At 42.4% G+C, this 12,075-nt stretch overlaps 1 protein-coding gene across 1 annotated transcript in view; it reads right to left on the minus strand.

Moving 5' to 3' along the window:
• Positions 1–12,075, minus strand: part of PEAK1 (pseudopodium enriched atypical kinase 1) — a 182,819-nt gene that overhangs the window by 94,400 nt on the left and 76,344 nt on the right. Inside the window, exon 4 of the mRNA XM_038767609.1 lies at positions 645–805. The gene's annotated coding sequence lies outside the window, so the exon portion shown is untranslated. The remainder of the gene's footprint in view (positions 1–644; positions 806–12,075) is intronic.

The following is a 12,075-nucleotide window of genomic DNA, read 5'->3' on the forward strand; positions in this document are numbered from 1 at the left end:
GGAGGGGCAAGGTGATTGACTGCTTTAAAGCCAAGGGAAAGGAGTTTCTGTTTGATACAGAGGTGGATGGGCAACCACTGGAGGTTCTTGAGTGGGGAAACATGGCCTGAAGCTTTTTGTAGAAACATGATCTGGGCAGCAGAGTGAAGTGTGGACTGGAGTGGGGAGAGACAGAAGACAGGAGTTCAGCAAGCAGGCTGATTCAGTAATCAAGGTGGGATAGGATTAAGTGCTTGGATCTCCCAATTAGGAGATCAACAGTGTCATTAATGGGACAACGGCCAGGTGGTGGAAATGGAATTTGTTATTTCTACAGAAGGAAAGTCCATGCAGTGGACCAAATGGAGGTGGTCAACAAAAATGCCTATATACAAGCAACAAAATTATATAGAATTCTTGGTAAAACATGCCTAGTGCTCCCATGGCAATAACTGCTTTTATCTGAGTTTTAAAACTGGCAGTAAGGGCCAAAAGGCAAATATCTTTTTGCTAAAAGTTATAAAATGAATGGAATTAACAATAATTTAGCTGTTGTACTGCCACTGTAAACAAAACTATTCAAGAAAGGAAACACTTTAAAATCTATTCAGGTCATTTTACCCATTCTTATTCTATTTATAAAAAGATAGAAGAATCAGGGTTACCATTTAGGTCTGAAGCACTTGACATTTCCTGTGCCCAAACTGGCTTCAGCAGACGGCTCTAAACTCTTGAAAATATCTGCAGTGATTCGAATTTACTCAAGATGAATTTCCTTTCTTCTCTGTCTTTTTCTCTGTGAAGTGGGATCAGGTCAGCAATGTTTCTGCAAGAGAAAATGATAAAAATGGTAACTGCGCTGTAAGGTAAACAACTCTCAAAGGTTGATCTAAGTGCAATTTTCCTTCTTTCTGTGCTCTCCCAACCTCTGAAACGTTGGATGAAATATTTCACTTGAAATCTACACTTAATTCATTTGGCATGAGCCTTTCTTTCCTAGTTGGAGGGTTTGGGAAACAACACTGCAGGTATGCAAAAGGGAGAATTCAGAATTCTCCATCCTACACTCAAGTATCAAGTGACCGCCAAGAATAAAAATAGCAACAGGGCACTTGCTGCTTTCTGAAGGGCTTCTCCACCTTAATCTCACTGCCATCCCAAGGCTAGCCATGCTCAGACACTACTTTTATCAGGCAACCCAAACTGCTGCACTGTGGGACTTCCTGACATTTCAAAAATAGAATCAGAAAAGCCACTCTCGGAGTGTTCGACTTGAGATTTTTTCCCCACCTCACCCCTGGCCTTCTGAATCAAAAATGTAGATGCCCAAATTATGTAAAGCTTTTTCCATCCAACATACCACCTGAGGTCTGAAATTTTAAGCCGGCGTATCACGCAGATATCAAATTGACGAAACACATCTCTAACAATCTCAAAGCCTCAAGCCCTTAACATTCCTCCTATAAGCTCATACTCTAGGGAACAATCTCCTAGTGGGCAGGAACCACGATCTACTCTTCTGTATTGGCACTCTCCCATGCACTGAGTACCATCCGCTGCACACAACGATTGATTTCTGCCACTTTCAGTTTTCAGCAGTGGCACTTTTCAGACCCTACTGATCTTGTACCACCTTCCCTAATGACCAGAAAAGATCCTGGGGCCACGGTTGCTAGAAGGGTCCAAGAGCCTTCTCTGTTTGGTATTATCAGTTTGGTGTTTTCTGTGTTATTTCTCTCCCCAGTCAGAATAGGTACTTGTATTATATGTGCTTTTTACTACCCCCAGGATACTGACTGTAGCAATTTAGGTTTCTTTTACACCAAACTTGGCTCCTATTCCCTACTTGGATGAATAAGTCCAGAAAGTTTCATCTTTGAAAACTTTCAGGTCATCATTAATTTTGAGGGTGAGAACAAAACTGTCAAGTTGAATTAATAAAGTGCCATCCTACAAAAATACTGATTCGGAGCATAACTTGAGGTGATTGTGGTCCAGCAGTTACTAATGGAGCCTCTCAAATCCCTACTTTTGCTGTTGGCACAATGAAACAGAGGTTATGTCTCCACAGTAACTGATACACGTCACCAAATATATGAATAAGGTTACAATAAAAACGACAGACATTTGAGGCTCTAGGGAAAGGCTTATTTGTTGCAGTGCACCTTCTTGTTTTGTATTTATTTCTTAGCAAAAACTAATGAAAACCTTAATCAGCCAACCAATGACATTTACTGAAGGCTTACTATGTGCAGAGCACTGTAATAATAATCATAATAATAATAATGGCATTTATTAAGTGCTTACTACGTGCAAAGCACTGTTCGAAGCGCTGTTAAGCGCTTAGTACTGTGTTCTGCACACAGTAAGCGCTCAGTAAATATGATTGAATGAATGTTATAATAATGGCATTTGTTAAGCATTTACTATGTGCAATGCACTGTTCTAAGCGCTGGGGGGGATACAAGGTGATCAGGTTGTCCCACGCGGGGCTCACAGTCTTAATCCCCATTTTACAGATGAGGTAACTGAGGATCAGAGAAGTTAAGTGACTTGCCTATGGTCACACAGCAGACATGTGGCGGAGCCGGAATTAGAACCCATGACCTCTGACTCCCACATACAGCCTTTTATGTTCTCCAGTTCCTAGGTACGGAAACCAACTGAAAAGCAACAATAGAAGTGGTAAAAGTCACTTTACCCCCTCCTACCTCACACCTCGCTACTCTTCTACAACCCAGGCTGCACACTTCACTCCTCTAATACTAACCCGCTCAATGTTCCTCGATCTTGGAGAGAAGGGACGGGGCAAAACCCATTTACAAGATGAAACAAGGGAAAAACCGTAATAATAATGGTGGTATTTGTTAAGCGCTTACTATGTGCCAAGCACTCTTCTAAACGCTGGCATAGGTATGGGGTAATCAAGTTGTCCCTCGGGGGGCTCACACTTTGAATCCCCATTTTACAGATGAGGTAACTGAGGCAAATGATATGAAAATGGAAAATCCCTGCAGCCTTGAATCATTCATCCAAATGGTCCGGATAGTTCTTATATCCTGATTTGATTCTGCATTAGCCTCTGATCTTTCCGTCTCCATATGTTGCTGACTTGTACTTCCCAAGAGCTTAGTGTTCTGCACACAGTAAGCGCTCAATAAATACGATTGAATGAATGAAAACCCAAGCTGGAATCCAGGAAGGAGGGACTGGCTGGGGCCCAGGTAACCAGGAAACTAGGTCAGCCCTCCGGGGAAGGGCTAGGATCGGGGTTCTGCTCAGAATAATCCATTTTACTCAAAATTGGATTCCTCCAGTGGAAACAATTCCTCACAGGCTCAATTCCTCTTTCCCATTCATTCAGTCGTATTTATTGAGCGCTTACTGTGTGCAAAGCACTGTACTAAGCGCTTGGGAGAGTACAACAGAGTAACAAACAGACATACTGCTTGTCTACAAAGAGCCCGCTTGAGTCCTGTTGGTATCAGGTCCTCCAGGCTGTAAGCTTGAAGTCGACAGGGAATGTGTCTGTTGTATTATTGTCCTCTCCCAAGCACTTAATACAGTGCAGGAGCAGCAATCCGGGAGGTTCGATTCAGGGGGAAGTTTGAGTCTGATCTAGCCTGATCTGGGGTTTTCGGATCCCTTGAGCCTCAGTCTCCCCATCTGTGACATGGGCTTGGCGCGATGATCCTTTCCTTCCTCCTGCTGGGACTGAATTAATTCAAGGGGCAGCCCAATTAATGATAATACTAATAATAATGATAACAACTGAGAAGCAGTGTGGCTCAGTGGGCCCGGTCTTTGGAGTCAGAGGTCATGGGTTCAAATCCCGGCTCAGCCGCTTGTCAGCCGTGCGACTTTGGGCGGGTCACTTGGCTACTCTGTGCCTCAGTTCCCTCACCTGTAGAATGGGGATGAAGACTGTGAGCCCCCAATGGGACACCCTGATCACCTTGTAACCTCCCCCGCGCTTAGAACAGTGCTTTGCACATAGTAAGCGCTTAATAAATGCTATCATCATCATCATCATCAATCGTATTCACTGAGCTCTTACTATGTGCAGAGCACTGTACTAAGCGCTTGGGAAGTACAAATTGGCAACATATAGAGACAGTCCCTACCCAACAGTGGGCTCACAGTCTAAAAGGGGGAGACAGAGAACAAAACCAAACATACTAACAAAATAAAATAAATAGAATCGATATGTACAAGTAAAATAAATAAATAAATAAATAGAGTAATAATTATTATTATTTGTTTGCTAGGCACTTACCACGTGCCAGGCACCATTCTAAGAGCTGGGGTGGAAACCTGCAAATTGGGTTGGACCCTCTCCCTATCCCACGTGGGGGCTCACAGTCTCCATCCCCATTTTGCAGATGAGGGAACTGAGGCACGGAGGAGTTGAGTGACTCGCCCAAGGTCATGCAGCAGACAAATGGCAGCAAACCTTGTGACTCCCTGGCCCATGCCCTAACCCTATGCAGCAGACAAATGGCAGCAAACCTCGTGACTCCCTGGCCCATGCCCTATCCCTATGCCATACTGCTAATCTGTCGATGGTTATCGATTAATCTCTGCTATGTACTGAGCGCTCACTCGCTTTGTGGAGAGACCCGTACAAAACGCTCAAGAAGTTACACTACAACAGAGTCGGTAGATATGACCCCTGCCCACAAGGAGTTTAGAGGAGGAGTTGGGCGTTAAAAACAGATTATTGGATTGGTTTCATCACACCCCACAGACAAACGTTTTCAGTCAATGCCTGCCAATGACCAAGGAAGAAATCATCTTTAGGAGGCATGAAGAAGGAGCCATCTAGTCTCGCCTTGCTACCGCTTCAGCAGAACCCTTTCATTTTGGCCTCATGATGGCTTCTGCTTCATGAAGCAGCTTCTCCCCCTCGCCCCCCTCATCTTACCTCCTTCCCTTCCCCACGGCACCTGTATATATGTTTGTACATATTTATTACTCTATATATTTATTTATTTATTTTACTTGTACCTATCTATTCTATTTATTTTATTTTGTTAGTATGTTTGGTTTTGTTCTCTGTCTCCCCCTTTTGGACTGTGAGCCCACTGTTGGGTAGGGACTGTCTCTATATGTTGCCAACTTGTACTTCCCAAGCGCCTAGTACAGTGCTCTGCACACAGTAAGTGCTCAATAAATAATTGATTGATTGATTGTTGCCAACTTCTCACCCATGTCCTGCCTCTGGCCAGGAATGCCCTCCCTCCTCATCTCCAACAGACAATTACTCTGCCCCCCCTTTAATGTGTTAATGAAGGCCCATCTACTCCAACAGGCCTTCCCTGATTAAGCCCTCCTTTCAATCAATCAATCCCCACAGCACTTGTATATATTTATTACTCTATTTTATTTGTACATATTTACTATATTTATTTATTAATGATGTGTATATAACTATAACTCTATTTATTCTAATGGTATTGACACCTTTGTTGTCGGTCTCCCCCTTCTAGACTGTGCGCCCGTTGTTGGGGAGGGACCGTCCCTATATGTTGCCAACCTGTACTTCCCAAGCGCATAGTACAGAGCTCTGCACACGGTAAGAGCTCAATAAATACGATTGAATGAATGAAGGAATGCTTCTCTTCTCTACATTCTCTTTTTGGTTGATTTTCACTCTAACACACGCTTTAGCTTAAACCAAGATTTATGCTTATTTTAAGTCTCTTCTGCACGTCAGAGAAACAACTCACTTCTCCTTTTTTTCTGGATAATATCCCAGTGTGTTGAGCAAACATCACGAAGACAGAGGCAGGAAAAGCATTCCCTGTCTGTACATCTAAATGCAGAAACAGCACTGCCCACATATTATGCAACAACATTCAATTCAACCTTGCCTACGTCGTCTCAGAGCTCTTCCACTGGGCAGTGTTTTATGCTACTCAGAGAAAAGCTCAATTATATGTCTGAAGAGGGAATGAAGGAAAAAGTATGCTCCAGTTTCTAGAACATTAACTGCATAATCTCCCTTCTGAAACTCATCTTCAACTAACCATACAGACTATTCCAATGCATATGGGAACAACCAACAGACCTGCGGGCTGTAAATGTCACAACATTGCTGACGGGGGGAAAAAAATGCCAGATGGGAGAGAAATTTGTATTCAGCCTAATAAGGGTTCTTTGCTTTGGACGGGGTGAAAAGATCCATGTTATTAAGCTGCTCGAGAAGACTGATGACTCTAATCAAATTTTAAATGTCCCTTTGGGGTCAAAATCATACCAATGCAAGGTAAACTATCAGCAGACTGGATGGGCATTTTTCCTACCTACGGTTAATAATACACGGTGCCTTCTAGAAGCTTCTTTCTTCCTCGGTGTCCTCAAGAATAACTTGAGTGGACAAATGACCTAGAGTGGAGGACAAACTTCAATGGTAAGACTAACAGACTATCAAGAATTACCTAGCCATGACCTAATCTGATTGTAGTTCAGAGAATTTAAGATTGTCATTCCTGGGTCACCATTAATACATCTATAAAGTCCAATCTACCTGAACCTCTTCTGTATTCTTAAAAAGTTTTGAACCTGAGTTGTGATCACTTGGTTTTTTCCTCACTCTACCAAAGTTTCCACTTAGTAGGTCGATAGAATCAACAGGTTATTTGCAAGGCAATGGGGCTTTATTAGAAGTCCGAATTCTACCCGGTTTAATTTAGGAAAGCCATGGGATATTGCCAGGGTTCGAGCAATCTACCATGTTTATTAAGCGCTTCCTGTGTGCAGAGTACTGTATTAAGCACTTGATAGAGTACAATATAACAGAGTTGGTAGGCACGTTCTCTACCCACAAAAGATCTTACAGTCTAGAGGAGCTTATGACTGAAAAACCGGCAATCAATCAATCAATGGTATTTACTGAGCACTTACTGTGTGCAGAATACTGTACTAAGCACTTGGGAGAGTACAAGACTGTAAGATCATTGTGGGCAGGGAATGTCACTGACTATTGTTGTGTTGTACTTTCCCAAGCACTTAGTAGTGCTCCATACATGGCAAGCATTCAATAAATATGTTCAAATGAATTCAACAGAGTTGGTCACCGAATCTATGAAAGAAAAGCTAAGGAATGCTAAGCTTCTTTCTATAAATATGGTGCTGGTCCACAAATCCTTTAATATACCCTGCTTCCCTCAGAAAATGGTAAGGGTCTTATTAGACAACTGCTTGACCCCAATCAACCAGTCACTTACTGGTTCCCCCCTACATCCCCTTCCCATCTTCCCTATCTCCTTTATTCTCTCCAACTACCTCCAGTCCCTCATGTTGGAGAGAGAAAAAAAAAACTTTTTTTTTTAAATGACAGACATTATGTGACTTGGCAAATGTCACACAAGAAATTAATGGAAAAGTAGATTAAGTTTAGCTGCTTCCAAAAATGTGATCTTAGAAATGGAAAATGATGTGTTACACAATAGGTTCCAGATATGTTAATGTACATATTTACCTATGTTTTAGCCACTCTCATCATCTATGACTATCTCAGAATTAGAAGAATTTTAAGACATTAGTAGCCCCTTTATAGGGTTTTATAACTTAGTCGAATGAAAAAACCACACCCAATAAATATTAAATGGCATGAAGTCGAATCCATAGGCAGATTCCATACCATCACAATGGTATTTTGGCAGAAACATACTGAATCAGAGGGACAGAATGGGACTGGCAAAGTAGACTCTAAACAGAAAGCATCATTCAGAATGACTTTAATTGACATTTTAGGAGTCTGTGCTTGAAATGCTAACAGAACATCAAATACTATTTTAAATAATAAATGGAATGTGTTATAAATACTCAACTGAAAATCACAAAGGCTGAAACCCTTGATGCAGACACTAGAAATGATATTTGGAGTGTAAACTCACCAGGGAGAGATTATGTCTTCTTCTGTATTTTGAAGAGCTCCTAGTGGTTTACTGACACTCGTGCTCATTATAATTAGCGCTAATATTGTCACTAGATAGGAGCAGACTTAGCATTCTCTTCCTGTGGGTTCTATTCAGGGGGACTCAAGAGGCATTAAAAAGTCGCTGGGTTACCACAGTCCATTTTGTCACTAGTTTCTGAACTGATATTGCAGATTGGCTACTTGCTGTGATTTCTGGTAAATGAGTTGATTACTACGAATTTGACTGAGGCTGGCAACGACTGATTGCAGTCAGGGTGCCACTAAAAAAAGAAAATCTTACATCCACTGAATTAAATCCTGGTATATAAATAAAACTACCCTTGGGGGAGCATTAGGCACCGACCCCTCACTCTTTCAGGCCCTCATTTGTAAAGTAGCAATTAAATCCAGTAAATAGTACCTGAGTGGCGCAAAAGTGCAAATCCACTTCCCATGGGGCAAACTCCTTAGGAGGAGTTTCCTGAGTTAGAGGACCTGGCCTCATGGGTCCTCAAAAAGTTTGTTGGTGTTATTCTCCATTTAATGGACTGTGAAACAGGCAAAAGGGATTGAGACTGGCACAAAATTGGGAATCAAACTGGAGCTGGAACCCGGAATACAAGGCTCATTTCATGATTCCCTGTCTAACGCTCTTATCTACTAGATCAAACTGTTTGGTCCTTGGCTTTCTGTTTTCTTCCAAATTAGTGGCCTAAATCTGAACCATTTTACCTCATTGTTAATCATGCAGCCATCTCATTTCCCTCCTTTCTCATTCTGGATGCCATTAAAAATGTATAAGCTATCATCGCAATTAATAAAATAATTAGCCCTTATAATGCTTTTAAAACATGGGGTTTTAACTTGTCCTTTCTAATTAGCACTGCCTACCAAGGAGGCTAATAAAATATCATTATGTAAATGAGGATACAGCTGACTTCCCTAAAAGAGATCAGTAATACATTCAGCAAAATGTGGTTGTGGGACATTATCCCAACTGGCCTTTGACCTTTGAAGACCTAGATTTTAATCCAAGCTTTATTGGACTATCATGCATTCTGACACGATTCAAAACTTTTACTAACAAGAACCAGGGCTTGAAAAGAAAGGATTTTACATTTTAGTATTACAAGGACTGGATATAGGTGCAGCCCCTTCTACCCTGTGAATTATGAGTTCCTCATTTCCTGTCCTAACATACCTTTCCCTTATCTGTCCATTTGACCACAAACAAGGACCCATTTAGATACCTCCAGAGGCATTTCCTGACTAATCTTTCACATGCCTGGTCAGGCTACTTTAGCACTCTTTTGAATCTCTATTTGTTCCTTTTGGTTTTAATCATCTGTATCCATCCTCTTTCTTCTCCTCTGTTATATTTTAAGTGCTCAGAAGGCAATGATCTTATCATTTACTCCTACTTATTTTCTCAAGTGCTCTGTCCGGTGCTCTACATACAGAAGGTGCTCAAATCACCAAAAGCATTTCTCATTCATTCATTCAATCATACTTAATTGATCACTTACTTTGTGCAGAGCACTGAACTAAGCACTTGGGAGAGTACAAAATATCAATAAACAGCCACATCCCCTGCTCACAGTGAGCTTACAGTCTACAGACAAGCTTGCAGTCCTTCCTCATTCCCATGAGTCTAGTGCAACGTCATATCCTCACAGAAAAAAGACTAAGTGATTCACAAATATGAAGGTGGCATTAAAAAGACTAGGCCCATAATACTTTTAAGAACATTTAGATGGAGCTTTAATTCAGTTCACTGTGCTCCTCCTAGCAGGGTAGCAGGTTGTGTCAAACCACATTGGCCATGTCATGATGCATTTTATTTCTCTCCCATGACCTCATAGCCCAAAGGGGACAAAATGTGGAGCAAGGTAGTGAGGAGCAGGGGAGCCTTCAGTACACATATACGATGACTGACAAGACAAAAAAGGAAGGGTCTTGGCCCAAGAGTCACAATCCGTCTATCGTATTTATAGAGTGATTACTGTGCACGAAGCACTGTACTAAGTGCTTGGGAGTGTGCAGTACAACAATATCACACACAATCCCTGTCCACAGCGAGTTTACAGTCCCCAGGCCCAGATTAACACAGTCGGGCAACCGTATTTACTGAGAGCTTACTGCGTGCAAAGCAATGTATTAAGTGTTTGCTAGAGTACAATATAACAATGTAACAGGCACATTCCCTGCCAACAACGAGCTTGCAGCCAAGAGGGGGAGGCAGACACTGGTATAAATACATTACAGATATGTACATCTGCTACGAGTCAAAACTCACCTGTGCTGGGCAGTGGCAGCATGGGAGAGAGTCGAGGGCAGAGACTCATGTTTACTGTGCGGAAGGAGGCAATGGTAAACCACTTCCAGATTTTTACCAAGAAAACTCTACAGATGCACTACTGGAACGACTGCAGATGGAAGTGGGGCGTTCTGAGAGTGATGTGTCCATGGCATCGCTATGGGTCGGAGATGACTTGACAGCGTAAGACAAGAGTCAATGTACATAAGTGCTTGGGGGGCTAGGAGGTCATGGGTCTGGTGCGGAGCTGGGAGGGAGGAGACTGAGAAAGCTGAACACCTCTAACATGGCCCCTAGCTGTCTGAACTAGCCCCGGGCTACTACACCCATCCCTGCCCAAAGTCCAACCATGGCCAGATAGGGCATGCTTTCCCCCGTAAACTACCCCCCTATGTGGCAGAACTCCCTCCCCTCCTTGCAGCTCTGGTCTTCTGCTGGGGACGATCTTTGCGTGTGCTTGGGAAATTGAGCAGCCAGCACTTGGGAGGGGGCATACGGGAGTGGGAAGTCCTAGACTCAAATCGATTCAATCCCGCTTTTAACTAAAACTTTGAAAAATGAACACAATCAAAATGACATTGTAGGTCTACAGAAATAGATAAGAGTCAAAAGGCAACGGCAAGGGAGAAGATATATATGCAAGGGTATGAAATTGTGCATTTGTATGTAAATGGATTCTGGCAGGCTTACTGGTGTGATTTTATTCATGTGTGGGTTAGTCTAATCCCTTCCCCAGTGTAAATGTTGATCGTTATTTGCTATAATGTGGCATTTGGTTCTTGCGGTGTCTGCTATTTTAGATTCTTCCTCTTGACACAAAATCCTTGGCCCTAAAAAAGCCATGTCATTCCTGAGTGTCACATGTCAGATTGATCTTTTCTCACTCAGCTGTATACAACTGGGCTACTTTGTCTGAGGATGGGCCGCTGTCAGTTTTCATTTCGTCCAGCCTCCTTGTTTACCATCCCCACATTTAACTACGCCAAACAACCGCTTGGGTGTCTAGCTATTATCCATTTTCCTCTAATGTTCTGCGGGTGAAAAGGTACTGTGATGAACATTGCTATCATCTGGTCGACTGACTACTTTCCAAGATCTCATTTGCCATCCTATCTTACCGCTTGATGTTCAGTATGCCATAAATCTAGGCATCATCATCATTCCCAACAGCATATATAGGGCTCGTAATACATGTAGAGTGCTACTCCACTTGCTTTAGGAATACAGAAAAAACAGTTGGGCCTAGTAGATAGAGCTAGGTCCCGGGAGTCAGAAAGAACTGGGTTCTAATCCTGGCTCTGCCACTTGTCTGCTGTGTGACCTTGGACAAGTCGCTTCACTTCTCTGTGCCTCAGTTTCCTCAATTGTAAAATGGGAACTCTCCCCACTACTTAGACTGTGAGCCCCATGTGGGACAGGGACTGTGTCCAAACTGATTAGGTTGTATCTACCCCAGTGCTTGGTATACTGTCTAGCAAATTGTAAGTGCTTAACAAAACAAATACCACGAAATACACACACACATGCGTAAAAGACTTGGTCCTGGCAACCATAAGGAAGATCGGATGCTTGACGTTTGATTCTCCTTTTTTAAAAATGGCATTTAAGTGCTTACTATGTGTCAAGCACTGTTCTAAGTGGTGGGATAGATATAAATTAATCAGGTTGGACACAGTCTGTCACAGGGCTCACAGCCTAAGTAGGAGGGAGAACAGGTACTGAATCCCCATTTTACATTTGAAGATTCCTGCACCTCACTAGCACACACCCACATGACAGACCAGCCTTCTTGATTTGGCTTTTTCTTTGTCTACAATTTCCTTATAGGTAGCAAAATTCAGCGATTGTCCATTTT

The sequence above is a fragment of the Tachyglossus aculeatus genome, chromosome 26, assembly GCF_015852505.1.
Source record: "Tachyglossus aculeatus isolate mTacAcu1 chromosome 26, mTacAcu1.pri, whole genome shotgun sequence".
NCBI lineage: Eukaryota > Metazoa > Chordata > Mammalia > Monotremata > Tachyglossidae > Tachyglossus > Tachyglossus aculeatus.